Below are 27,439 nucleotides of genomic sequence, written 5' to 3' on the forward strand. Positions count from 1 at the left end.
GGGAATTAAGTTGATGCTTGCACCTAAATTACATAGTGCATTACCGTAATAAGTTGCTCCAATGTTGCAAGGTATGGTAAAACATTCAGGGTCCTTCATCTTTGGGGGTAATTTGTCTTGTAGATATGCACTGCATTCCTTCTTTAAAACTATCGTCTCAATTCTCCAAGTCTTCATTTCTTGGATAGGATATCCTTCATGAATTTGACATAGTTTAGCATCTGTTCAAGTGTTTCTACCAACGAAATGTTGATATGTAGTTTCTTGAGTACATCTAAAAATTTCTTGAATTGGACTTCCTATTTCTACTTTTGAAGTATATTAGGGTAAGGTGGTGGAGGATTTTTAACTTGAATTGGATGATTCATTTTTTGTGAAAATTTTGCATCTAACGAAGTTATTAGTTTATCAAAATTAACTGGATTAGAAGTTACCTTATCAAATTTTGCAGATTCTGGTTCTGGTGAAGTAGGAATTTCAACACTTGGTTGAACTTCCACTGAATCTTGAGCATCAGTTGGCTCCTCTTCAACTTCAACAATGTTGGGCTCTAATGTCTTTCCGCTCCTCAATGTCAATGCTTTATAATGCTCTTTCCCCGAATTTCTTGGATTTTTCGTATCACTAGGCAGAGTACCTTGTGAAAGATTTCTAAGTTCAGTAGCAAATTGACCCATTTGATTCTTCGAATTCCTTAAAGTGGCATCATTCTTTGCCATATATGCCTTCAATAAGTTCTCTAAGCTATTGGAAGGTTCAACTTGAGTTGGTTTTTGAAGTTGTTGGGTAAAAACAGGTGGTTGGGTCGGTCTAGGTTGTGCATAAGTGTTATTGGTTCCAGCCCTTTGGTTACTCCAAGAAAAATTAGGGTGGTTTCTCCAAGATGGGTTATAAAAATTGGATTGCAGTCCCTGCCTTCCTCGGTTTTGGTTTTGGTTACCCATGTGATACACGGATTCTGGGTTTGATGGGTATTCTTCAAACAAGTGCCCTTCCCCACAATAAATATAGGCTACAATCCCAAATTGATTCGGTGGCTGAACTATAAAATTATTAAACCCATTAGTAGTAAATTTTTTAAGCACTGAGGATATCGAAGATACCTAAGATGCGAGTGAAGTGATAGTGTCCACTTCATGTACTCTTATAACTTGTCTTCCTGACACTACTTGATTGGTTGGCCATTGATAATTGTTGCTAGGAATCCTCTCAATGATTTCATAAGCCTCATTATAAGACTTAGAAAGGAGAGCACCATTAGTAGAAACATCCACTATCATCCTTGTGTAAGCATTGAGACCGTTATAGAACGTCTCTAATTGGATGTAATGAGGTATTTCGTGATGATGGCATCTTTGCAATAGTTCTTTAAACCTTTTTCGCACCTCATACAAGGACTCATCATCCATCTGTTGGAAGGTAGTGATCTCGTTCCTCAACTTAGCATTCTTACTAGGTAGGAAGTACTTCATAAGGAATCTTGCTAAATCATGTCATATGGTAATGGAATTTGGTGGCAATGAGTTCAACCAGGCTCAAGCTTTGTCCCTTAGTGAATATGTGAATAGCTTTAATCGTAGAGCATATTTGAGTACTCCGGATAATTTGAAAGAATCACTCACCTCCATAAACAACCTTAAGTAAAGGTGAGGATCTTCGATAGGCATTCCACTGAATTGGCCCACTGTCTGAAGCATATGAAACATGACTGGCTTCAACTCGAACTATTGTGCCTCAATTTTGGGTCTCCTAATACCCGAATTAAGCTCATGAAATACAGGCACGACATACTGTCTTAGAGCTCTGTCCCTATCATCAGCAATAAGGATTAGATTTTGAGCATGACTTGCTCCATTTCCTTGATTCGGATGTTCAAAGTTCATCTTTTTGGTCATTCTTTGAGCTGCTTGTCTTCTTATTTTTCAAAAAGTTCTTTCAATTTCAAAATCTACGGGGAGTAAATCGATAATTCGATCAATACTCATAAACACCTGAAATAATCACAAAAAAATTAACTAAGTTAAAATTGAATAGAAAAAAGATAAACCGAAATGCAAAATTAACAAATTCACAAATAATGACTTTTAAAACAATCCCTGGCAATAGCGCAAATAACTTGGAACGACGGAAATGTGCAAGTGTACACATTGTATCAAGTAATAAAGTGACAAGTAAATGTCGAGTTATCGTACCCACAGGGACTGTGAAAGAAAAATATTTACGAAATGTAAATCAAACACTTTGGTGATGGGAAAAATATGTTGTTTTGAAGAAGTGATTTAAAAACTAAATATTAACAAGTAATAAAAAATTAAAAATTTCAATGCATGATTTCAAAAAGATAGGTTTTAATCAATATGACCTAATTGTGTTAGATCGATTATATTCCTTAAATTAGAATTACTAAACCCATGTTCATGTTGTTACAAATATTTTCACGGTAACTTGGTAATTTATTAACTACTGCAAATACATACTTACTAAATTAACCAATCTCCTGAACATTTTTCAATGCTAATTCAAGCAATTAATTAATCTTCATAAGCACATATAAGATTTAAGTGAGGTAACAATATATTTCTATATTGAAACAGTTTAATCACAATAATCTTGCAAGTTATGCAAGGCTAATGTATTGTTTAATATCGTCACTAATTTAACCCTCACTACATTAGAAGATTAAACATGCACCAATTAAATTTTGTTTCAATTAATTACAATTTCAATACATTTAATAATTAATTTATTCTTTATCTTACATTTTATAATGTAAGTATAACATAGGGATGATTTTATTTATTTAAACAACTTACCAATGCCTATAATAACACAAACATGATTTTAATAATTTAAGTGGACAAAATGCAATCAATCTAACACGAATCAAATTTAAGCCATTTTAATTAGAATAAGAAAAACATGTAAAATCAAAATTATATAGGATTTTCTAATCTTTTTACCACTTTTTACTTAACTATTATGTCTATCTCGAGTTATTATTATTGAAATGAGTGAATTTTACTTAATTAGTAATTTTAGACATGAATTTAGAAAGTATGTGAAATTATGCTTAATTACATGATTTTCATGCATATCTTAAATTAATTCATGTTAATTTATTAATGTGTGTATTTTTCACTATATAGGCAGGCTATGGAGACATGATGTAAATAAATAAAAGGTGGCCATCCACAATTTATCCATGTGGATGGAAAGACCATGCAATTTGGGCATAGGGATTAACAACTTGACCTAGTAAAGAAATGTGATAAAAAGATGAACATGTTTGCTAAGTTTTGGACTGAAGAACTGTCCAACAAGGGAAATTAAAAGCCTAGTTTTGACACTTGAAGATGACTGCCCAAAATGTGTTTTGGGATATTTAAATGAAGGTCCTTGAAGTTGAAAAACAATCAAAATTTAGCCCAACAACTTACCTATTGAAACTGTCCACTACATAGCTATCTTTAGCTTGAAATTCAAATTCAAAATGGAAGACTTGGTCATCCCTTTTCCTTGATACATAGCCGGCCACATAAGAGAGGGAAGGAAGGTAATTTTGAACTATTTTTAGTAAACTCACACCCTACTATTCACCTATAAATACCTTGTCATACCTCACTTATCCCTCATCCCTTATTCATCCATTATTCCTCATTTTCTCTACATTTCCCTCTCACTTTAGTTCTCTCATCCTTCTCCCTTTTTCCCTTTTCATAGCCATCCATCCCCTCTATATCTTTAGCTTTAGAATATTTGTCAAAAGCAATCCTTAGCCGACTTCTTTCTAAACCCTTAGTAGAAGAAGCTTTCATTAGAACGGATGAGCATATCAGTCAGAACAAATCCGAAAGGCTGCTGAACTGAGCAGAGTAAAGTACCTCAGTCAAAATAGATTTGAAAGGCTGCTAAACTGAGTCAGTCAGAATAGATTCGAAAGGTTACTGAACTGAATAGAGTCTACTCATTCCTCTTGTTATTTATTTTAAACATATTTGCTTTATTTTTAATGTTTTTGACATCAACCATTTTCTTCTAAATTCTATTTGCTGATATAATTATATTTAATTGATGAGATTTATTTGATTCATGTTAACATATTTTGTGCTTCAGTCGATTACGTTTTCAATTAATATCATGCTACATTTCATTTATACGTGATGTGGTGCACTTAGATTAGCTGGATGATCCTAACCAGACGACGTCTAGTAGACACATAATTGAAAAGTGCAATGCTTAATTTAGGTCATTAAAACCAACTAAGTTAAGGTTCATAATATCTTTAGTTAGCTCTAATGTCTTGCATGGTTTCTAGATTTATGTAATTAAACTATTGTAAACGTAAATGTCCTTATGACCTTGCATAAATGCTAAGAAACCCTTAGTCTAATATGATCAGTAAAATGCATATTTAACTAAGTAAAAGATTCGAGAGGACTTAATTTGGTTTCCAAACCCATAAGAGATCGAGTTGCCATGGAAGTAATTCCAAACATGTTAGCATGATGAAGGTAAATTGAATTAATTAATATAATTATCCTCGCTCATTTAAAGTTGATTGTTTTTTTTTATTTCTAAAGCCGTCATTCACACATTTAGGTAAAATCGCATTTAGTTTAGACATTGCATAGGGATGACTCATTGCATCTAATTTAATTAAATCATCACCATCTTAAAATTATTGAGTTTTATTTTATATCAAATTGTTAATTATAATTTTGCAATTAAGTTGATTAAGCTTATATAGTCCCTCTGTAGACGATAACTCATTTTTACTTACTTATTACTTGAACGACTATGTACACTTGCAAAAACACGTTACTAACCTGTTACAAAACAACACTACAGTTATTCATAGTCATGATCACAACATAAACAAGAAAATTAAAGAAAAAAGAACTAGAAAGCAAATCCAGGATTTCTCTAAAGCCAGACTAGTGCGTTCATCTTCTTCTCTGCTTGTTTTGTTGAGTCGAGGCCTCTACAAATAGTTGAATACTACTATTCCAAGGTGGAAGAAGGCTCTTTTTCAAGATGGAAATTGGCAAGGGAAATGGGAAAACAAGAAAGGGAATGGAAGAGAGAAACTGAGTGAAAGAAAGAGAGATGCGTAGGAACGAATGGTGTGTTGAATGCAGTAGAAATAGAAAATAATTAGTAGCCACACACTCTTCCTTGGCCAGCAATACAACAAGAAAGTTTGAATGTTTTAAACTTTGATATATTAAGCTTGGGTAAAATTTCCAAAGGCACAAAAAGTGGAGAGGTTTGAATAGAGTTTAGGGAAATTTTGAGGGCTGTTTTGCAAGCATAAAAATTAGAAAAAATCAGCTGATTGGGTCAACTTATTGGATGGTTTTGGGCTGCCAACTTGCTTGGTGGATCAGTCTTCTATACTTAGCATACTGGGTCACTTTCTCCTTCAGGCTTTATATTAATTTTCAACCCAATTAACTTTGGATAAAAATTAAATATAAAGTACATTAAATAATCATAATTTGGACCATCCTTTTTTGGAAAAAATATTTAGCCTTGCTCTTGATTTACTTGATGCAAAAATTTCTCCAACAGTTCAAGTCTTTTAGGGTGTCTGCCGAGCCAATTTTCAACTTTTGTGCAAAATTGTTGAAAATAAACCACATTTGTGAAAATTTATTATAAAAATATTTAAAATTCAATATGTTAATAATTTAAGTGCTCTATATATTTTTGTGTTTCTAGACTCGTTCTCACAATGTAACCCCAAGTACTTATTTACTTTATTCCAATCTTTTAAAATACTCCAATTAATAGATAGTTTTCAGCAGGCTATCTCCTACTCCGGTATTTGTTGGCGGTATCCACCCTTGGTAGTTTGACATGGACCTTCTCTCTACATAGTCCTATCCGAACATCTTTTTTTCTTTGTAGATCTCTAGCAGACTTTATTAATCAATTAGATTTTGATGGACATTCTCTTCTACGGGGTCCTTTGGCGGACTACCCACTTTTTTGGCTAACTCTTTATCGATCACCAATAAGGATTTCAACTATGATAATCCATTTAGTATTTGTTTAGCCAATGCTGATCCTATGTCAACTTAAACAAACTCTTAATGGCGGATATTATGTTTTCCAATAAGTTAAAGGAATTTCTCCTTCCTTTTATACTTGCCTGCTTTAAGACGCTTATATCATTTTCATTAATCATTGCATCTTGGTGGATCCCCTTATTATCCCATTTTCTCATGCTCCTAGACACGCCAATATCATTCCGTCATACTATTTTCCGAGCAAGTCATACAATAATTTCTCATTTCATGCCCTGGCAGGCTTCTTGGTTTAGTATCTTGACGAACTTCATTTGTCGCCATAACCCAGCTATGGTCTTACACTATATAATCCTATGTTTATTGTCCTAACAGACTTCATATGTTACCATAGCCCAACTATGGTCTTACACAACATAAGCGGACTTCATATGTTGTTATAGCCCAGCTATGGTCTTATACAACATAATCTCGTGTTTATTGTCCTAGAAAACTTATGATTTCGGGGAATAAACAAACCTCTTTCGAGGTGTCACCCTGAAATACCTATAATTCATTTCATAGTGTCGCTCTGAAGGACCCGTCGATAACTTTCGTTTCAGTGTCACTTCATAAAGTCGATAGACCGTTGTCACGGTGTCACTCTAGCGAGCCAGTAGATACCATTCCATGATGCCGCCCAAACTCGTTTAAACCCCTATTTCAATCCACCCTTTCTTCCATTATGTCAATTATTCATATCTTCATCTACCCTGTCAAGGTAATTTCCCTATGTACTCTGCATTCAATATAATCATGCATTTCATACAAATCATTACTATACATACAATGCACTAGTTATCTAATCATCAATTCACAACCATATAACATCCAGCAAGCAAACTTGTGAGAGTTCACACACCGTTGTAATGCATACACAACATACTCATTCATCAAGTTTATACACACCATGAATTTAGGAAAAACTCAGTGCAGATACAAACTTGGTTCATGCAAGCAACACAATGTTATCGAGCACCCAAAGGCAGAGTACAAAAAATCACTTGGACTCTTTCATCCTTGTCAGCTCAGCTTTTCTAAATGCCAAAAGCTCCTTCATCCTAGCAGTTAAGCACGACAACCATATATCGGTTAAATCAAAGGTATTTAGGCCTTAAAACTCAAAACCTAGATTACAAAAACTTATCAAGAATTTCTCTTCTTCTAGACTTCAATTCTCACGACCACTGCTCCATACAAGGTTCTCCTAAATTTTCTTCTTCTTCAAAACAACTAAAGAAGACGATGTAGAGGAGAAAAAAATTATAAACTGATTGAGGAGAATTCATTTCTCCCTCACACACACACACACACACACTATATATATATATATATATATATATACACTAATTTAGCATAGTCTTCGTAGTCCTCCTTAGCCATCCATCATTGCTTATTCTGTCCCCCACTAAGGAACCAGCCGGTTCCAACCTAACCAAACTAGAAATGAAACTTAATTATTTGTCTACCGGTCACAAAATTTTTCAAATTTCCCAATAGAGTCCACCAACTCACTATTTTGCTCAATCAACTCCTAAAGCTCATTTGCATTAGAGACCTTAAAAAAATCTGGATGTGAGAACATTGGCGTCCCTCCTCCTACTCTCATGAGATTAATAGAGGATGATATTATTGGAATTGCAAGGCCAAGAGCCTGTCATCTGTATGCTGTTAGCCGCTCATTTTCTCAACCAAAATAATATATGTGGAAATATTAAATTCTAGGTAGAGATGTTCATGGGTCGGGCCTAAGCATAATATTAACATACTTTATACTTGCCCAAGCCCGATTCGACTCGAAATATGGGCCTAAAATTTTGTCCAAATTCGTCCATATTTGCAAAAGACTAACTCAAGTTCATTTTAGCCTCGCCCATATTGTTTTTAATTTTTTTAATATTTATACTATTTTAATTTAATATTTAATTTTTTTTATTTTTTGAAATATTTTTTATATAGTCATCTTAACATTGTTTTAATGTTTACATTAGAGTAGTATCATATATTTAGTATATGTTTATTTTTTAATGTATTATAAATTATATAATATATAAAAATAACATAATATAAAGTATTAGAAACTTAAAAACAGTTGGGTTTGACTCAGGCCTTGAATGTTCAAGCCCGATCCCAGTCCATATTTTAAACGGGCCTAATACTTTCACCTAAACCCTCTCAAATTTCAAATGGGCTTTTGAGTCTGGGCGGGTAGCCCAACCCATAAACAGGTCTAGTTCTAGGTTAGTTCTTTGAATTACAAAACACTTCTTTTTTTTTTATATTAAAAATGGATCCCACTTTTTGAATTAATTTTTAATAATAAATACAATAAAGTAAATATTAGTTTCTTTTATTATACATATTCGTTTTACGATTCTGTTCGGGATTCGTAGTTGTCCCTTTTAACAATGTCATCTCCATTGTTCGAACCTACATCTCCCCTTGGGAGTGTAATGTGCCTTACATTTCATATTTTTAAAACAAACAAATATATTATTTTACCTTATTTTAGTTATGAAGAAAATAATGTTGTAATCTTTGATAAAAACAGAATTTGTTGCACCTTATTTTTTTGTAATTAAATTTAAACAAAAGTAATTTAAAAATTATTTAATTGATATGTGGGGACAAAAAATTGATCTAGATTTGATATTCCTTATAATTTTTTTAGATTTACTTTAATCAAATCAAATTAATTATTTAATATACATTCACTTTAAATTATTTTCATATTTATTTTAATCAAATTAAATTAATTAAATTTATGAATTTATGGAATAAAGATAACATCTTTTTTTTTAGATGATAAACTTTTATCTATTTCATGTTACAATAATATTTTTAACTTTTTTATGAACATACGAATTTATATTTTTTAAAATAATTTTAATATTATACATCTAAATTAATGAAAGAAACAAATTATGTTATTGTATTTTTTATAAAATTTTAAGCAAAATATTCATTTTAAAAATTATTTTAATATATTTTAATTAATCCACATAATCAGCCGTGTATCGTACGAGTAAAAAAAAAACTAGTTCAATCTATAAACTTTTATGTTTTTAGTATAAGTTTGTATTGGTTAAACTATTGAATTTGTTGATTTCATTTTTTTTTTTATGAGTAAAATGTGAAAGATGAGAAGATAAGCCAAAAAAAAAAAATGAAAGATTTCAGGGAATACATGTAATTAGGAGCGAAGCTAGAAATTTTTTTTAGGGGGGTGGAATTAAATTGTAATTTTTCGATAGTAAAAAAATGCAATTTCATCATTTGAATAGTCTATATTTTTATAATTTTTAAAGGATTAAATTAATTTTTTATCATTATTAGGGGGGAGTGCAATTTTACCTTTATAATTTAAATTTTTTAAATAATTTAAATGAAAAAATTTTCATTTTAAAAGGGTTGGGGCCTCAACCTGGATACGCCCATTCATGTAACGCGATGATAAAACAAAAAATTGGATTCAAAAGGAGTGAAGTTGAGAGTAGATAATGGATATGTGAACTTGCATGTTTGTTTTCAAATGATGAGCATCGATGATGTTTGTGGGAGGAGTTGAGAGAAGGAAAGGGAATGAAAATGGTGAAAAGTGAATAAATATGTAAAGGGTAAAGTCAACAATGAAAAACCTTAAAATTTATATGGTAGGTAAATTAAGGTAAGTGTAAATTTTCAAATAAAACCCTTTTTTCTCAATATGTTTTTAAATCAGTCCCTAATTATATAGTTCACATGTGGGAAAGGATTATATGAAACAGAAACGCCACATCATCTTGTATCCCTTACCAATTATTTAATGCCATTTCAATATCTTTTTCTATGTCATTGACATCATTTTGGTAATTTTTTTAACTTGAACCCTAAACCATAGATCTTGGACCTTGGACCCTAAACCATAGACCTTGGACCTAGGATTCCAAACCCTGAACCCTGGACCTTGGACCCAAGGTTTAAGGTCGAGGTTGAGATTAGGGTTCAAAATCCAAGGTATAGGGTTTAGCATCCAAGGTTCAAAGTTTGGGGTCCAAGGTTGAAGGTTTAAGATTCAGGGTCCAGGGTCTAAGGTCGAGAGTTCAGTGTTTAGGGTCGAAGTTTCAAGTTAAAAATTACCAAAATGATGTGTCAATAACATGGAAAAATATGCTAAAATGGCATTAAATAATTGGCAAGGGATACAAGATGATGTGGCATCAAATAATTGTATGAAATAGAGACGCCACATCATCTTGTATCTCTTACCAATTATTTAATGTCATTTCAACATATTTTTCCATGTCATTGACACGTCATTTTAGTAATTTTTTAAACTTGAATCCTAAACCCTAGACCCTGAACCTTGGACTTTAAACCATAGATCCTAGACCATGGATCCTAGACTTTAGATCCGAAACCCTGAATCAATAATTAAATATAAATGTTTAAAAAAATTATTATCGGAAAGGATATTGTTTAAAACACAAATTTTACAAAATGTTTTTTAAAACTTTTATTTAATTATATATTAAAATACTTTAAATACATTTTTACAAACATCCTATAGTTTGACAAACAGGATTTTTGTTGTAATACAAAAACAAAAAGTTGAAGTTTCCAATAAATTTACCCATTTTATTGCAGGTACGTATTAAATATTTTGTGTGGTATTCAACCCACTTAATTAATGTAGACCTAAGTGTACCACCTCAAAATATTATACTAAATTACGTTGAAATAAAAATATTAAATGATTTAAAATAGTGTAAAATATCTTTTCCTAATTTAAAATATTTATATGAGGTTGGAGGAAAATCTAAAACAATATGGTTTCATTAATATTACCGAAAATGCTTAACACAATCAAAATTACATGATTTGACTTCATTTCACATTATTAATGTTGAAATCTGCTGCTAAAGACATGAATCCTTATTATTAACATCGCCTTTCACATATTTTCACAAACATAATAAATTTAATGTGTGTATTGAAATACAATGAGTTTTATGAAAATGATGCTTACTCCTTTGTATTCCAATCTTCATTTATGTGTACTTCAATTTTATACTGCTTTAGGTTTTTTCTTGAATCAGGATTGTCTAAGCAGCTCGTATTATCAATTTATACAGATGTGAGATTACACTTGTTAATGGCTTAGGATATTTGTCTAGACTCGAAGGTTCGTTTGAAATTTAAAAGGATTTGGGCAAAAATATTAGGATTGAAAAATGAGATTGGGAAAAAAAATTAGGCCTGTTTAAAATATGGGTCGGGCTCGGGCTTGAACATTGAAGGCTCGAGCCCGACTCATTTTTAAGATTATAATACTTTATATTATGTAATCTATAACATATTAAAAAAATACATTTATACTAAATATATAATACTACTATAATGTAAACATTAAAATAATGTTAAGATCACTATATAAAAATTTTCAATAAATAAAAAATAAAATTATTAAATATTAAATTAAAATTATTTTAAAATAATATGGATAGATATAAAATGAGCTTAGGTTAATCTTATACAATATAAGCGGGCTTGGGCAAATTTTAAACCCATATTTCATGTCCGGCTTAAACAAGCATAAAATATATTAATAAACCCGGTCCAATTTATGAACACCTCTATGTGAGAGTGCATATTAGGTTTTATTATATTAATTAATTGTAGTTGTATAACATTTATATTTCATTACCTTAAATTCAAGGTCAAAGATATAATTTTGTTTTTCTTAATTTCCTTATGTTTTTACTAGGAATTTTTATCTAAATAATATAAAATAATTAAATAAATACTGAAATATGATAAGGACCTTAATATTTATCAATTGGTGGCATTCATCTCCTACTACCAATACCTCACCTTTTTAAAATATTTTTTTTTTGAATGCCGCCTGATCAATCAGTGGCACCAGTATTGCACCCCCAATATACATTGTATTTTATACGTTTGAAGCGAAAAAATTTATTTTTTATTGGTGCCGCCGATGTGTCAGGCGACACCTTAATATTTTATAATAGAGTAGGCGATATCATCCTGACAGCCTGCCGCCGATGTGACTCGGTTATGGTTCAAGTTCCAATACCCAATAAAATTAATTATATCAATGTTTTTTTTCAAGCTTTTGGTTTAAAACATATATATAAATATTATTTTATTATTATAAAAGAGGGTTGGTTTGGTTCCTCAATATTTTATAATAGAGTAGGCGACATCATCCTGACAGCCTGCCGCCGATGTGACTCGGTCACGGTTCAAGTTCCAGTACCCAATAAAATTAATTATATCAATGTTTTTTTTCAAGCTTTTGGTTTAAAACATATATATAAATATTATTTTATTATTATAAAAGAGGGTTGGTTTGGTCCCTCAATCCCCCCCACACACACACACATTTGAAGGAAGAAAAAATTTTTCAAGCAGCTCAAGAATTGAAGCTTTCCCCTCACCGAAAATAAGAAAGAAAATTGATAAAGGATGAGAAGGATGAACGCAAAAGCGGGTCGTAAAGTTTGTCAAAGTCGCGGATTTGACTTAAGGTTCTAGATGTTTGGAAATAAACTTGGATTTGACACAACCTGAAACGAAATTGAATCCAAGTCAGATAAAACAATTAAAATAAATAACTAAAATAAAATAATAAATCAAAGATTAAGAAAGCGAATAAAGAAGATAAATGGAAAGATAAAACATGGCGTGTAGATGTCCTAAGAAGCCTTGGAAACACGAAGAATCCACAATCCCCTTCAAGCGACTCTACTTTCCCCTTCAAGCGACTCTACTTTCCCCTCCAAGATATCTAAAAAGATTGTTAAAACTCTTCTAAAAGAAACTCAGGAGAAATTCTTGAAAAGAAAAACCCAGAGAAAATTTATTAACTCAAAAGAGAAATAGAATAATAATCAATTGTCCGAATTGTGTACAATGCAAAGACCTGTATATTGGATAACTAAATAAATCTAAATAAAACTCTTAAATATACTAGAACTCTAATTTAATCTAAACAAGAATTAGTTTTAAACTAAACTGTCTTGTTAACATAAAACTCCTAAATAACTTAAAATACTTAATAATTATCAAAATTTGGAATAAAGTAATAATAAAATAATAAGAGATGATAAATACAATATTGGGTTCATATATAATAAAAATTAAGCCTAAGATCCAAATCCAATATTATTTAAACTCGAATTAAAAGCCCGAAACTCGTAATTCTCGTCATAATCCCATTTAGAAATTTTACTTGTGCAGTCTTCACTAAAACGGTCATAACTTGAGCTCCCGAACTCAAAATCAAGTTATTCAAAATGCGTTTCAAAGCTAAGAGATAGATCTTAAAATGTCATGCAGACAACTCAACCCATAAATGCCAGGATTCCATCCAAAAAGTTGTCAAAACTCTACTGATTTTCCAAGCCTGAAAATTGGTAGTTTTGGTGATTGGAATTTAATAAATTTCACCCCATCCGTGCATGTATAAAAAATGTTAGTGTATTTAGTTAGTTTTTTTGAGTAGTAGTTTATTTGCATTAAAAGTGTATTGTTAAGATTAGTACTAAGATGTTTGGTTGTATTTTTGTAGTTTCAAAAAAAAAAATGGAGAATCAATTTTTTGTAGCCATTCATTTTGATGGTGTTATTTTAGAAATAATTGTTGGTTGTATTTTTGAAACTTGAAAGAAAATAGGAATGAGATTCGAGTCGATGATATGAAAGAGAATGCTAGTGAAAAATTTCTTGGTGTTATGAAAGAAGGATGACGAAACTATTCTACAAATTTTCAGTTTTGTCAATCCTATCAAATTTACCGAGATGGAACTTCTAGATAATGACGACGTCGAGACAATAGTCGCGTTGTATTGCCCACTAGGGAGGTTGAACATTGAACCGATTTAGTTATTTGCTGAGTTAGTAGATGCGGAGCCCATTGAAAATGTAACTTAGTTAAGTCAACAATATGTAGTTGAAGACCTACATACAAAGGTTTTTAGAGCGTTCATCGATAGAAGGTCGTGTGTGCATGATCTTGACATCAATTTTAGCATTGGATGTTCAGATCAGTACAGTGGTGGATTACAGATACATCAAGTCGTTATTGAAACCGATGCGCTTGGTGAAGATGGATCTGATAATAAAGATTGTTCTGATCATGAAGGTAAAGATTTTAGTGACCCCGATTTAGACAATGCCCCAAACGATATCAACGACAAAGGACCACATGGTGGAAATAATTATGCCCCTTTGGTTAGAAACTCGAGTCGTGTCATCGTCGTACGCAATGATCCTGAGGCCTATATGTCGATTATCGATCCCGATGCGGTGCATGCTTCCGAGTACCCAGACACAATACCTGCTCACCTAATGTTAATAGATCCTGAATTGGAAGAGTTGTTCATGGGTCAAAGATTTGTGAGCAAAGACAAGTGCGTCGATGCCATCAAGCGATACAATATGAAGGTGTCTGTTGACTACAAGGTGGCTGACTCTAAAACGACGATCTATGTTGGTAAGTGTTGGAAGCTGACAGAAGGGTGCAAGTGGCGGGTAAGAGTTGTATTTATCCATAGTCCCAGCGGTAGGAGATATGAAAATATGTTGGGCCTCATACATGCACTTCTGCACATATGACGCAGGACCACCCCAAGCTTGATTCAAAAATCATCTGCAACTGCATATTGACAATGGTTATAAACATGCCCACCATTCCTGTATCGATGTTAATTGTCGAAATGTAAGAATGATTCTAGTATCAAGTTTCATACCGGAAGGCATGATTGGCTAAACAACATGGATTAGTTGTACGAAAATTGGGATGCTTCGTACAACGAACTCCATGGATGGATTGCCGCAATGCGAGAGTACATTCTAGGGACTGTCGTTAAGTTATAGACGTTGCCTTATTTCAATCAAGACAACCAACTACATCCGGGAGACGGGTTCTGCAGATTGGTCAAATGAAACCGATTTTTCACTGTAAACTTTGCTTAAATTGATAAATATTATGGCACTTATCCTATTTCAATATTTATTTAATTATTTTATATTATTTGGATAAAAACCCTTTTACTATAAATGTATACAATGTTAATATTTTTGAAATTAAATATTTCTAAGTATTTTCAACCTTAACTAATACTGATATTGAGTATGATTTAAAATCCTGAAATTATGTTAAAATTGAATATTCAATGTGATTTCAATAGAATTAATAATATTTTTGACTTTTCACTAGTACCATAAATTTGATATTTTATCATTTCTTGAATAATAATCATTATTAAAAATTTAAATTGAATATTTAAGGTAATTTCAGTTTTTATTGTGCCAGTAACATGTTCTTTTTATGGAAAGATTTGGCATCCATTAACCAAACAAGGGGGATCTTGAGGAACTAAACAGTGCCCCACCAAAATATCAGATTACAAACAAACAAAACAAAGCAGGAAAAATTCCTGAAAGGAAAAAGCTAAAAAAACCCTAGCAAAAAAAAACCAAAATGTAATAGACCCCCTACAAAACAAAACAAAACAAAGGAACCAGTTGATGAGAGCTCTCTAATGATCGGGCAGCTACATAGCTGCAATTGGGTAACTAGAGATCTTGTGGAAAGTAAAAGAAAGCCATAGCTTCAGAGATAAGGATCACGATTTTCGAAACCCACCAGAGAGAAAACAAATCTAGAACATGGACATCCAGGCCAACCAGTCCGCATTATTGTGCCTCCGTGAAATGTCGACCTTCTCAAGCCAAAACATGAGCTGTTGCATTCGCGTCTCTCCGCGCATGATGAAAGGTAATCTCCATGAAAAAACCCAATTTATATTTGATGTCCGTGATAATCGGGCTCAGGATCGAACAATCCACATTGTATGAATTCACCTTTTTAATAACAGTTAAAGAGTCACATTTGATTTGAACTCTCCGAAACCCAAGATTGATTGCCAAGACGATAGCCCATTCACTGGCTCTGGTCTCAGCGACAAAAGCGTTCACCACCGCGGCATGTGGGTAAGTACTAGCACCTATTATCTGACCCCTTTCATTGCCCGCTAAGGCCTTTAAGATAGAAACTTTAGACATTGCTTGAAACGTCATGTCAAAGTTAACTTTAATGGTTCCGGAAGGAGGTGGGTTTTAAAGATACTGCTGATTTGGGCTGCGAGTAACAATGGCAAGTGCTACGCATCAAGTTCCCTTAAATGACCCATGATGAACCAACCAGCTCTTGCACGGATTATCTGACCCCCTCGTGAATCAATTTGTTTCATATGTACCAGAGAGCCTAGTAGGCAACAGCTAACAACTTTCTATTATTAGTTCTTGTGGCATGAAACGTCTGAACTAACCAATCTTTGTAGTCAGAAAAATCACAAGTAAGGAGCATATCAGTCTTTAACACAGTCAGGATTTGGCAAGTGACAGAGCAAAAACGCAGCATATGGTCCACGGACTCCCCAGGCTCTTAAAATAGAGGGTATATATTTGTAACCTGTAGATGTCTTTAAAATAGGTTGTCAAACGTAGGGAGAAAATTGTTGTAGGACTTCCATAGGTATGTTTTGATCTTGCTGGGGATAGGCAGTTCCCACATCTCTTTGTAAAATGAGTTGGCAGTGTTAGGAAGATGGGTATGGAAGCTCCTAAATTTTGTAATTTCTCAAGAAGGAGCAGCTTGTACCCACTTTTGACAGAGTAGATCCCAGTACATTCATGAAACCAAACTAGTGCCCGGAGGTTTCAACTGAGCAAGCGGAATAGTGAGGATTTGGTTTACCTGATCACCAGTAACAACAGCGCAAAAATATCTTCCCGCCAAGTGCAAGTATCTTGTGAAATTAACTAAGACACCATAGAGTATTGAATGTCTATTGACTAACAACATAGCTTGCCATCACCAAGCCCGGGGATCCATAGATCATTCCAGATGTTTACCGAGGCACTCATACCTATATGCCAAGCTATCCCTATTTGCAGAAGACCCCTCGCGCCTGGAAGACTTCGCTAGGTAAAAGAAGGGTAAGTGCCCAGTCTTCCAAAATTAAAATCCCTATTCGGGTAATATCGTGCTTGCAAAACTCTCGCTAACAAACAGTCAGGCTGTGTCAATACACGCCAACCCTGCTTCGCTAAGAATGCTACATCAAAAGATGCAAAACCATAGAAACCCAAACCTCCATCAGTTTTTGCCAAGCATAAGTATTGCCATGTGCTCCAGTGTATGCCCTTACAAGTTTTGGTATTCTGCCACCAAAAAGCACTAAGCACACCTTCTAATTTACAACACAATTCAACAAACATAAGAAAACATTGCATGACATAAATTGGAATTAATTGCATAACGGCTTTGGTAAGCACCTTATTCCCTCCCATCGATAACAACTGCATGTTCAAATTGTCTAAACGCTTTTGAAACCTATCCAAATAGTGTTGAAAATCCCTATTTCTGTTCCTTCCCACCATCATAGGCAATTCCAAATAAGTCTCAAGGCTTAAGGCCACTCAAACGCCAAGAATTGCACCCAACTGTTTTTTGACCTCGGCTCCAACATTTTCCCTAAAATAGATAAGGAACTTTTCAAAATTCACCTTTTGCCCGAAAGCTTACTCATATTCTGAAACAACATGGAGGACCCCAGCAACCCCTTCCATCGAAGTAGTACCAAATAGGATATAGTCATCAGCAAAAAGCAAATGGTTGAGCGTCATTCCTCCCCTATACCAAGCCAAACTCCCATTATTAAACCCGAATGTTTAGCCCCTCCAATAAAGCCAAAAAACCTTGCACACATAATAAGAAAAGGTAAGTAGTCAGTTGGTCGCCCTGACGAAGGCCTCTAGAGCAACAAAACTGACATTACGAATCCCATTGATCCCAACCGTGTAAGAAAAAGAGTCGACAGACCACATAATCAAAGTGACCCAATCCAAATGAAACCCACTGAAGTATCATCCCGACAAAAAAATCTCATTCCACTCTGTCGTATGCCTTGCTCATATCAAATTTTAAAGTAAACTGTTTGACTTTCCCTCATCTCCAAACCTTCAACAGGTGCAGAATCTCATATGCAACCAACACATTATCAAAAATCTGTCTACCGAGGATGAAAGCTCATTGAGCCTCATGTATACAACAATCCAAACAGCCACTCATTCTATTCACAACCACTTTAGCAATGATTTTATACAACATGGTACTCAAGCTAATAGGTTGAAATTGTGCGATAGACTTTGGCTTACTAACTTTTGAGATTAATAAAATATGAGTTTTATTGATGTTGTCAATCACAATGTCACCCTGAAGCATTGCAAGGAAAAATGTGGTCACATCCTCTCCCAAAATGTGCCAAAATTTCTAATAAAATAAGGCTAGGAAACTATCAACACAAAGAGCTCGTAAAGGGGCTATATCTTTAACAGCCACCTAAATCTCCTCAACCATGAAAGGTTGCATCAAACTAATGTTCATCTCATTAGAAACTCTCCGTTCAACATTGGAAAATATCATATCTACCTCTCCTGCTTCCGAAGTAGTGAACAAATCCCTAAAGTAAGATGTAGCCAATCCTAGGAGACTCTCCTTGTTTGATATCCAACTACATGAATCATTCTGAATACCCTCGACATTGTTATGTTATTTTCTTACCGAGGCCATTCTATGGAAAAAAATGACGAGTTTTGGTCTCCATACGGGAGCCAATTTAGGTGAGGCCATTGTTCCCAGTAGATTTCCTCCCGATCAGCCTCTAAATTTAATCCTGATTGAACTTCTGTCAACTCGGCAATGGTGGTATCATCCAAGTCTTGCACATACAATTCGGCCAGTCTGTTCTCTAACTTCTTTTTCGCCGCCTTCATACACTTTGTCGCATATGAATTCAATGTAAAATTTTTTTGCCTAAGCCCTCTAGTTTAGATGGCAAATCAGATGTAATTGAAATCTAATAACCCTGAAGTTCATTCTCGAAAGAACAATCCAAACACAAATATGTAAGGAACCTAAACCTCAAATAGTCCCTCCAATCTAACTGGTACTACGACCCATAGTATCCACCAACACCAGATAATGATTGAAAATAGAATGAGGCAAATAGGTAACAGTATAACTAGGAAACTTGCTCCACCAATCTAAGTTAGCTAACCCTTTGTCTAGTCATTCTCATATGTTAGTCGCAGCCAGTCTGCCCTTCTCCCAAGTAAACCAACAGCGCAAGAAGCCCAAATCACTAAGATCACAATCCTGTAGAGTATTACGAAAAGCAACCATGTGTTTTTCCATACAGGCCCACTTCCCAAATGAGAAAGCTATCTCGTTAAAGTCCTTGGAAACTAACTAATGAAGACTCAGATCATGGCCTAAATGACAAAGGAGATCCCATGTACCACTCTTAAATCTCTTATTTGAATGTCTGTAGAAACCTGTAAAACACCATTACATCTCATCATGTATGTCAAAGATCTGTACATCAATATGGTGCTGCGAATAACTCCGCAAAATGACAATATCTTATGGTCGCCAACCTAACAATAACCCACCATTAGAACCAACAAAACATACATCGAAGCCATGCAAAAAGCCACACTTCCCCCGAAAACTTTTCATTTTTTATGTACTAATCTTTGTCTCCATTAGAAATAAAAGCTAGAGACAAACTTCTCTCAGTTTATTCCTAAGGCGATGAACTGCCCGTGGCTTCCTTAACCCACGGACGTTCCAACTTAAGGTTTTTATTACGGTTGATTGACCTGCCTAGCAAAGCTAACCGATATGTCATTATTGCCCTAAGGCATACGGTCATCACTTGAATCCAAATTTTGAGGAGTTCCCAACGTGCGTTGATGTTTCTTGATGTTATCTGATTGAATAGGACTATGTTCATCCTCCAACCCTATCTCCATAATTCCCACAACAGCTATTCCAAAATCATAATACCCTGAACCCAAATTGGAATCACTACGTGTCCCTAACAAAATACCATTACGAAAAGGGCAACTTGGGTGTGTAGTGAGAGGAATACGATTCCCCGGACTATAGTTGCAATCCTTATACCAATTTGGACTCAGAGATCTATCCAGATCTTGCAACCACCTACTAGTTTCAGTTGGATTCCTTCTCGCCGGTGCTCATAAAGAGATATTCCATCCAAAAAAAATATCTGACACCGCCACTCGAACCCGTACCAAACAAAAGTTTTCTCTGTGCTTAAACAGACGACAAATAAAGCAGAACATGCTCAATTTTTCATACTGAAACCTAGCATAAAATGGGCATTCGCCCAAGAGAACCTTCTTCTTTCGCTGAAGGGCGACATACACATCTAACCTTACCTTCAACTACATATACCGTTGTACCTCAAAGGATGGAATCTTGGTATCATAAAGTAAGAATTCACCAAGGAAAAGCCCAAATCATCGTGCCAATGTTTCAGACAATAATTCGGGTGGTAAATCATGCACATGTACCCAGAAGACAGCATGGTAGAGAGGCAATGTGTGAGGGTCTTGACTTGGCTGTAACGGCTCTAGTAGCAGTAAATGGTTGTTAAGAAACCAAGACATTCCTTTGAAAACCCTATTGAAATCAACGACATGAAAGAACTTAAACAAGTAGCGTTTTGCATCCAAGTCAATAATGGCAATACCCCCAATAGAGCTATAGACCAGCCATAGTGTTCCCTAAAGAAGGGAAGTAAACCACACTATCAATCAAGCAACTATCAACCAGAAAAAATTGAAATTCATCCTCAGTCTCAATTGCTTCTTCTTGAAAAGCGTCTTCCTCCTCCTCCTCCTCCTCCTCCTCCTCCTCAAGGTTCAAATTTGCCATCTCGTCCTCCATACTTTTACTAGACTGGGAGAAACCGATAGTAATTGCTAAAGAAAGAAAGAAAACGGAGAAGAAATGGGAAACCTGCAACCTGCCAACTAGGATGACGAAAACCGTGTCAAAAAGATAAACTAAACCTCCCACAATAGAGAATATTTACTTTCACACAAAAAAAAATTAAGTACACTTAATAGCGAAGAAAAGTGAGAGAAAAATAAATAAGAAAAATGATCATTTTACATAATACATTGCCAGTAACATGTTTTTTAATTAGCCTAAATATGTGGAGTTTCCACTTGTTTATTTGGGCTCCAAGTGTCTTTATTTTATGGTGCCCAATAGTAAATATGTAACAATGCAAACAAAAATAACATGTCAATTTTGTGTTTTTATTACTTTAGTATATATTAATTTTCTGTCTCTAGCGATGCACAATAACTTGTGTATTTTATAAAATTATTATTTAATAACAACATATTAATTACATTTATTGATTCTCAAAATACAAACAACTTTAAAAATATGTTTTAAGTTTTTGAAATATAATATATTTATAATATTATGAATATAATTTATATTTTAATTATGAAGAAAAAAATTTAAAACACAAAACTATTATAATATGTATATATAATAACTGATTCAGAATGTTGGTTTAAATAATTTTAATCTTAGAAATAAAGTTTTGTATAATTCTTTTATATTAGAAATAATGTCTAATTCAACAAAAAGAACTCATATCATACATATTTACAATTGACTTATTTTAACTCGATTTTCAAAGCTTATAAGTTTAATTATTTTTCGATTTTTAACTTAAAATATTAGTAATTTAAGCTAAAAGTTGACTCTTCAAACATTATTGAAATTTGGACCAATGAGCTTAAAGAAAGGGATTTGAGCCTGAATAAACATTGGGTTTGACTTTTAACTTATAATTTTGAATATATATCACTATAATTATATTAAATATTTTTTTTATTAATAAAAAAATCCAAAAAAATTTTAAAAAAAAGGAAGATTATAAAAAGGTCCTTCAACTTTTCAAATCATTACAATTTGGACTTTTGTCCTTTTCCTATACCATTTTCAGAACCCTTTGCTTAGCTGCTGCCACCTTATCAGCCACCCTCAACATTGGCCACCTCCACAAACCAACCATTTTCCTCTACAACCATTACACCTGTAACACCCCTTACTCAATCCGATATCTGGGTCAAGGTACTGGGATGTCACATTTATTTCCGGAGTAACTATAATAATATCATATCAAAAAAACATTCATAATGCATAAAATAATATGATTTTCTAGCTTAACTAAGCTTAGACGAACATTTTGAAAGCTTCCTAAGTAGCCAAAACTCAATCCGAGACAAAAAAGATAAAGATTCAAGCCATCGAAAGCTTAACGCGAGTCACTAGGCTCTATGTCGCAACATGACAAATTGTTAAAGCTTGTCATGACATCATTAGATTCCATGTCGTGACGTGACAAACTGTCAAAGCTCATTGTGATGTCAACAGGCCGTCATTGCGACGTTGATCGTGCAACTTCAAAACCTGCACATTTTGCTCCCTAACCACCTTAAACCACTTCCATAGGCTATATCCCTTCCCAACAACCAATAACCATTGCTAATATACATTTACCAACCATAAACATTACTCAAATCATCATGAAACTACTTCAAACATATCCAAAATACAAAGTTTATAATGAAGATCAATGTCCAACAATTTCATCCTTTAGATAATATATTTAACATTCTTGATAAATTCCTATGTACATGCCAAATCTATGCCCAAAAGTTTGAAATCATACTTCCTTCAAAGCTTAAGATGTGATGAGATGAGTTGGAAACCATCTTCACCTACATATTTGAAAGAAACGCATTAAGCTCATGAGAGCTTAGTAAGCATATCAAGAATTAAACAACACATCTAAAATTCATTCCATACACATACATAGTTATATACTTATATGTAAAAATAATTATATAATACTATCATTAATCTTTATCATCATGCATAAATTTTATTTCAATAAAATCTACAATAAGATGCCAATCCAATAAAATACAAACCACTTACCATTGCCACTTAATTTTCATTTACCTTTTTTATCGAGTGGCCCCATTGTAGACTTAATAGAACACAATAAGATATACAGAAATAACGATAAGATGCATCAAAGTGGCACTATTTTTTGCATGAACGTACAGATGTCACTTTGCACTGAAATGCCACTACACTTGCATCGTAGTGCCACTTTCACTTGCACCATAGTGCCACTATCATTTGCATTCTTACTCACTTTTCTAATGCCATACCATTTATATCCAGCTAGTTCTCATTTTGTCGACTTAGGTATCTAAACTATACAATTTAATTACATTGTCTCATCAAAGAAATCAATTCAAATCTTACCTTTTTTACAATTTAGTCCTTATACAAATAACACCAATCAATCATCAATTTCACTTGACATCTATTATGTCAACATTCAACATTTCACTAAATTACTCCAGGTCAATATCTATTTCACATATCTAATTTTTGCACTATTTGCAATTTAGTCATTTTCTTTAATTTATATTACAAATACACTTTAAATTTATTATATTAATATCATTTTGTTTCAAATAGTTTCCAAAATGCATAACATCATTTTTCAACAACAAACATATTTCATGAATGTTACTTAACCAATTTATCATATTTTTCCTTAGGGTATAAATTAGGTAAAGTAAATTATTGATATACTTACAACCAAATTACTTGAAAAGACCCTCTCTTCCTTCATTTATTTGCTACCTTCTTGCCCTTGTCACCCACTTGATAATCACTCTTCTTCTCTTTCGCTTCATTACACAACACATATACATTAATCATTATCAAAATAAAAACCATATACTATTTCCATACATTATGAAGAAATAAATTTGTTGTCGTATGAGCAAACCTATCATTATTACCTTAACTTTCCCAAAATCCCTATCTTTTCTTCATTTCTTTTCTCCTCCAAAAATGTCTATTAGCTAGCTTTGCAAGAAAATAAGCTCAGGAGTTGCCCTCCTCATTTTGCTAGCAATCTATGAAGAAAATTTTGAGTTTAAGTTTGGAAAAGAGTTGAAAATGGAGGAATGACTAAAATGAAAGAAAAAAAAATCTTGATAAAATGGGGAACGAGTGTGACATGAAAAGGAGATGATGATGATTTTTTTTTCTCATCTTTCTTTTTCCAAACTTTCTATCAAAATGTATTTCATCTTTTCTTTTTATATATATTTTATTAAAGGAAAAGCCATCATCATGCCACGTGTGATGTCCATTCATCTTCAATATCATTCACTCAATTTTCTTCTTTTATGGTTAAATTACACTTTAAGTCTTTACTCTTTTTCTCCTTTATTTAATCTAACAATTTCCTATTTCTAATTTTTACACTATGGCCTAACACTTCTACAAGTTAGTCCATTCCTTGAATTAATTTTTCTAAATTCAAAAGTCCTTTTAATTTCTTATAATGTCCAATCACCTTCTTTACTAATATTAATAATTCTATTTTTTACTTCTTCAAAAATTTTGAACATGTGCCAACCCGAATTGACACTGTTCACTTCTTGGGAAATGTCAAGGATGTTACAGCACCAATAACCGACTGCCTTCATTCCTTATTTTTAAACAAAATGTGATTTACTCTAAAAATATATAAATAAATTTTCTCATTTCTTTGGATCACAACTAATATTAAATTGAGCTTGTATTTGTAAAAATTAAGATAACATATAACACCCTAGTTTTGGCAAATCCCAAATTATGGCGTGTAGTTTTAAAATAGTTTGTGTGATGAAGTAGTATCAGCCCAAATATTTCTATTGGCGTATACATATAGGTGTATAGTAACTGCCACTTGAGTTAGTAAGAATTTGATTTCATGATATTCTGCTATTCTAAAGATAAGTTCATGTTAAGGGATACAAGAGAAATATGGGATGAGTACTCGCCAAAGGTATAGTACGTCTAATTTGTTGTACTAGTTAGAATTTAAGCAATCTGATTAGAAACCAACTGTATAACTTAGCCTGATAATTTTGATGAAGGGAACTTATTTATATTTTTCTCAGAAACTATAGGCAAATAAAAAGGCAATATCTGATACGTTTGACACTTGTTAAATTCCACTAAGCAAGATGAGTCATATTTATATATGAGAGTGTGTTCTGAAAGGGGTTTTTCTTCCTCTTCCTTAAGTGGAATTTATAGATACCTTCCTTAAGTCTAGATGTATCTCTTTATCAATAATCTAGAAGCTAAGGTTATGTTATGATCAGTGGCTATTCCATTCTTAGTGGTTGTTGCCAGTTCGAGATGGACATCCAGATCTAGAGTTTTGAACTACCATTTGTGAGAATCAGGTGAGTTCTATGCTAACTCCTGTATGTAAACTATTCATATTATGAGTCATTTATCGAAAATTGATTGAACTATGGATTCGAAATCATGAAAAGTATAGTATGTGATGATTGGTGTATGAGTATTGAAACATTGAAGTATGGTTGAGTATGTATATGTCTGAAATGTATGCTATGATATGTGTGTTCTAATTGGGTGTATGTTAGTGAAGAAAAATGTTGAATTTAGATTGTGTCAATGCATAAAGAGTCTGTTAAGAGAGTCTGTGTTTGTTCACCACGGTGGTGTCTAATGAAGTTCGTCGGGACTAAAAATACAAATTCTAAAGGAAAAGTCCATGATCATGGTACCCTCCGAAAAAGAATTAATGAATGGTGATTACCCAATAGGGTTCTCTGTGTGTCCCAGGATGATGATGGAAAAACCTTATGTAATGTGAGTTTAGGCAAATCCATATCGTAAACACGACAACTAAGAATAGCCTCTATGGCGAACTCTGAAAAAATAGCATTTGTGGCGAACTCTGAAAGGAAAGCCTTTGTGGCAAATTTTGAATGGAATGCCTTGGAGGCATACTCTATAGGATTGTCTATGTGGTGTCTTCTGTTAGGCCTATGTAGCATAAATTGTCAAAGATGTTTGGTAAGATCTAAATCTAAATGTCTATATCTATTGTAAGGTAAGGGTAAATTCTTTTAGTACAGCAATAAGTAAAGCTAAAGTGAAGAATTTATATGTTCTAGGTTATGAGGGACTACGTCTTAAGGGTTTTCCATGAAAAAAAAAGAAAGATTTGTATATGTATGTCAAGAAGGGTATCTATTATGATGTTCTGTAAATATGGAAAGTCAGGGGTAGTGTATCTTTTTCTAAAATTATTCTAAACCAGAGTCAATGTTATCTTGACTTATGGGATTTTATATATCATGTCATAGAATTCGTCAGAGTGGTCTACGCAATGATTTATTAGTAAGGATATGTTTGGTACTAAATCGAGATATGGCTAAGTATGAATTTATAGTATTATATTATACGTAAGTAATCACCAAACATATATAAGTATCCACTTGTGATAAATGTCAGTGAACAATTATTGAGATAAGAATAAGGGTTAAGGCACGAATTGTTGGAAGTGGTTTTTTTTAAAGTATATTTTGTTAAGTATTATGGGACAAGAGATTTATGAAACAATTGGAAGGATTCCCCAATTAATTAGATATGAAAGATTAAGTATAACAAAGGTATGATAATTAACGTATACGGGAGTGATAAGACCATATGGTATTAGCCGAAGTAAATGATACATAGTAGTAGTTGACTCATAGAAATTCCTACAAGATTGTAAAGCATCCATCAAGGTATGGTTCATGAGCTCACTAAGTACTCTTGTACTTGCAATATTTGTTATTGCTTTTCAGGAGATTAAGAAGAGACTCTGCTTGGAAGGACAACGCCAAGAGTACGCGCCGAGTTGGTGGCGATGAGGGCTATTATACATACAATGGAATTGTGGTATAGTATTGGAATACGCCCTTCTAGTCTGTTTTTGATAAACTTTCATTTTGTAAAATATATTTGATTCGAGTCGGTTGTAATTAAATATATTTTAAACACATCCACTGTTTTATTGTAATAAGCATTTAATTAAAATGTCACAGTACATGTTTTAAAGAAATAGGTAATTTGTAAATTGTTTTTGTTAGTGTTTGAGTTTTGTGTGGTAACACCCGAATCCGAACCTGGTGAATCAGGTCGGGTTTGGGGCGTTACATAACACATGCTTAATAAGGTACTAATTTTGGCATTGCAATGGTACTAAACTTTTTTTGTGTATAACCGACTCCCGAACCAAAATTCTCTTTGGACTTTAACGTAGACTCATAATTTTTTTTAAAAAGAACTTTAATTTTTTTTTTAAAGATGGTTTTACTAGTATCCAATCACACTTAGCTAAAAAAAAGATCGATGACGATTTTTTTTTAATTTAAAGTCTTCATTTTTTTATAAAATCTCTTGTTTTCTCCAAATCAAAATTTCTATAATTTATTAATAATTCATTAAGTTGATTTTGAATTTCAACTGGAAAATTGGTCACTACACGTTAATTTGAAAATAGAGTTATTCGTCGAATAGAAATTTA

General features: G+C 33.1%; 2 long non-coding RNA genes and 1 other non-coding gene across 3 annotated transcripts; 2 read left to right on the forward strand and 1 right to left on the reverse strand.

Annotated features, from left to right (window-relative positions):
* Positions 1–1,335: 1,335 nt before the first annotated feature.
* On the forward strand, positions 1,336–1,442 carry LOC128282584 (small nucleolar RNA R71). Its single transcript, XR_008272910.1, has one exon. It is a non-coding gene; the product is annotated as a small nucleolar RNA R71 (small nucleolar RNA).
* Positions 1,443–15,431: 13,989 nt separating this feature from the next.
* LOC128292959 (uncharacterized) lies at positions 15,432–26,974 on the forward strand. Its single transcript, XR_008282969.1, has 3 exons — positions 15,432–15,852; positions 15,953–16,067; positions 26,718–26,974. It is a non-coding gene; the product is annotated as an uncharacterized LOC128292959 (long non-coding RNA).
* LOC128292971 (uncharacterized) lies at positions 22,546–24,132 on the reverse strand. Its single transcript, XR_008282985.1, has 3 exons — positions 23,859–24,132; positions 23,651–23,744; positions 22,546–22,754 (listed from the first exon to the last, which is right to left on the reverse strand). It is a non-coding gene; the product is annotated as an uncharacterized LOC128292971 (long non-coding RNA).
* Positions 26,975–27,439: the final 465 nt, after the last annotated feature.

The sequence above is a fragment of the Gossypium arboreum genome, chromosome 1 (genome assembly GCF_025698485.1).
Source record: "Gossypium arboreum isolate Shixiya-1 chromosome 1, ASM2569848v2, whole genome shotgun sequence".
Classification (NCBI taxonomy): Eukaryota; Viridiplantae; Streptophyta; class Magnoliopsida; order Malvales; family Malvaceae; genus Gossypium; species Gossypium arboreum.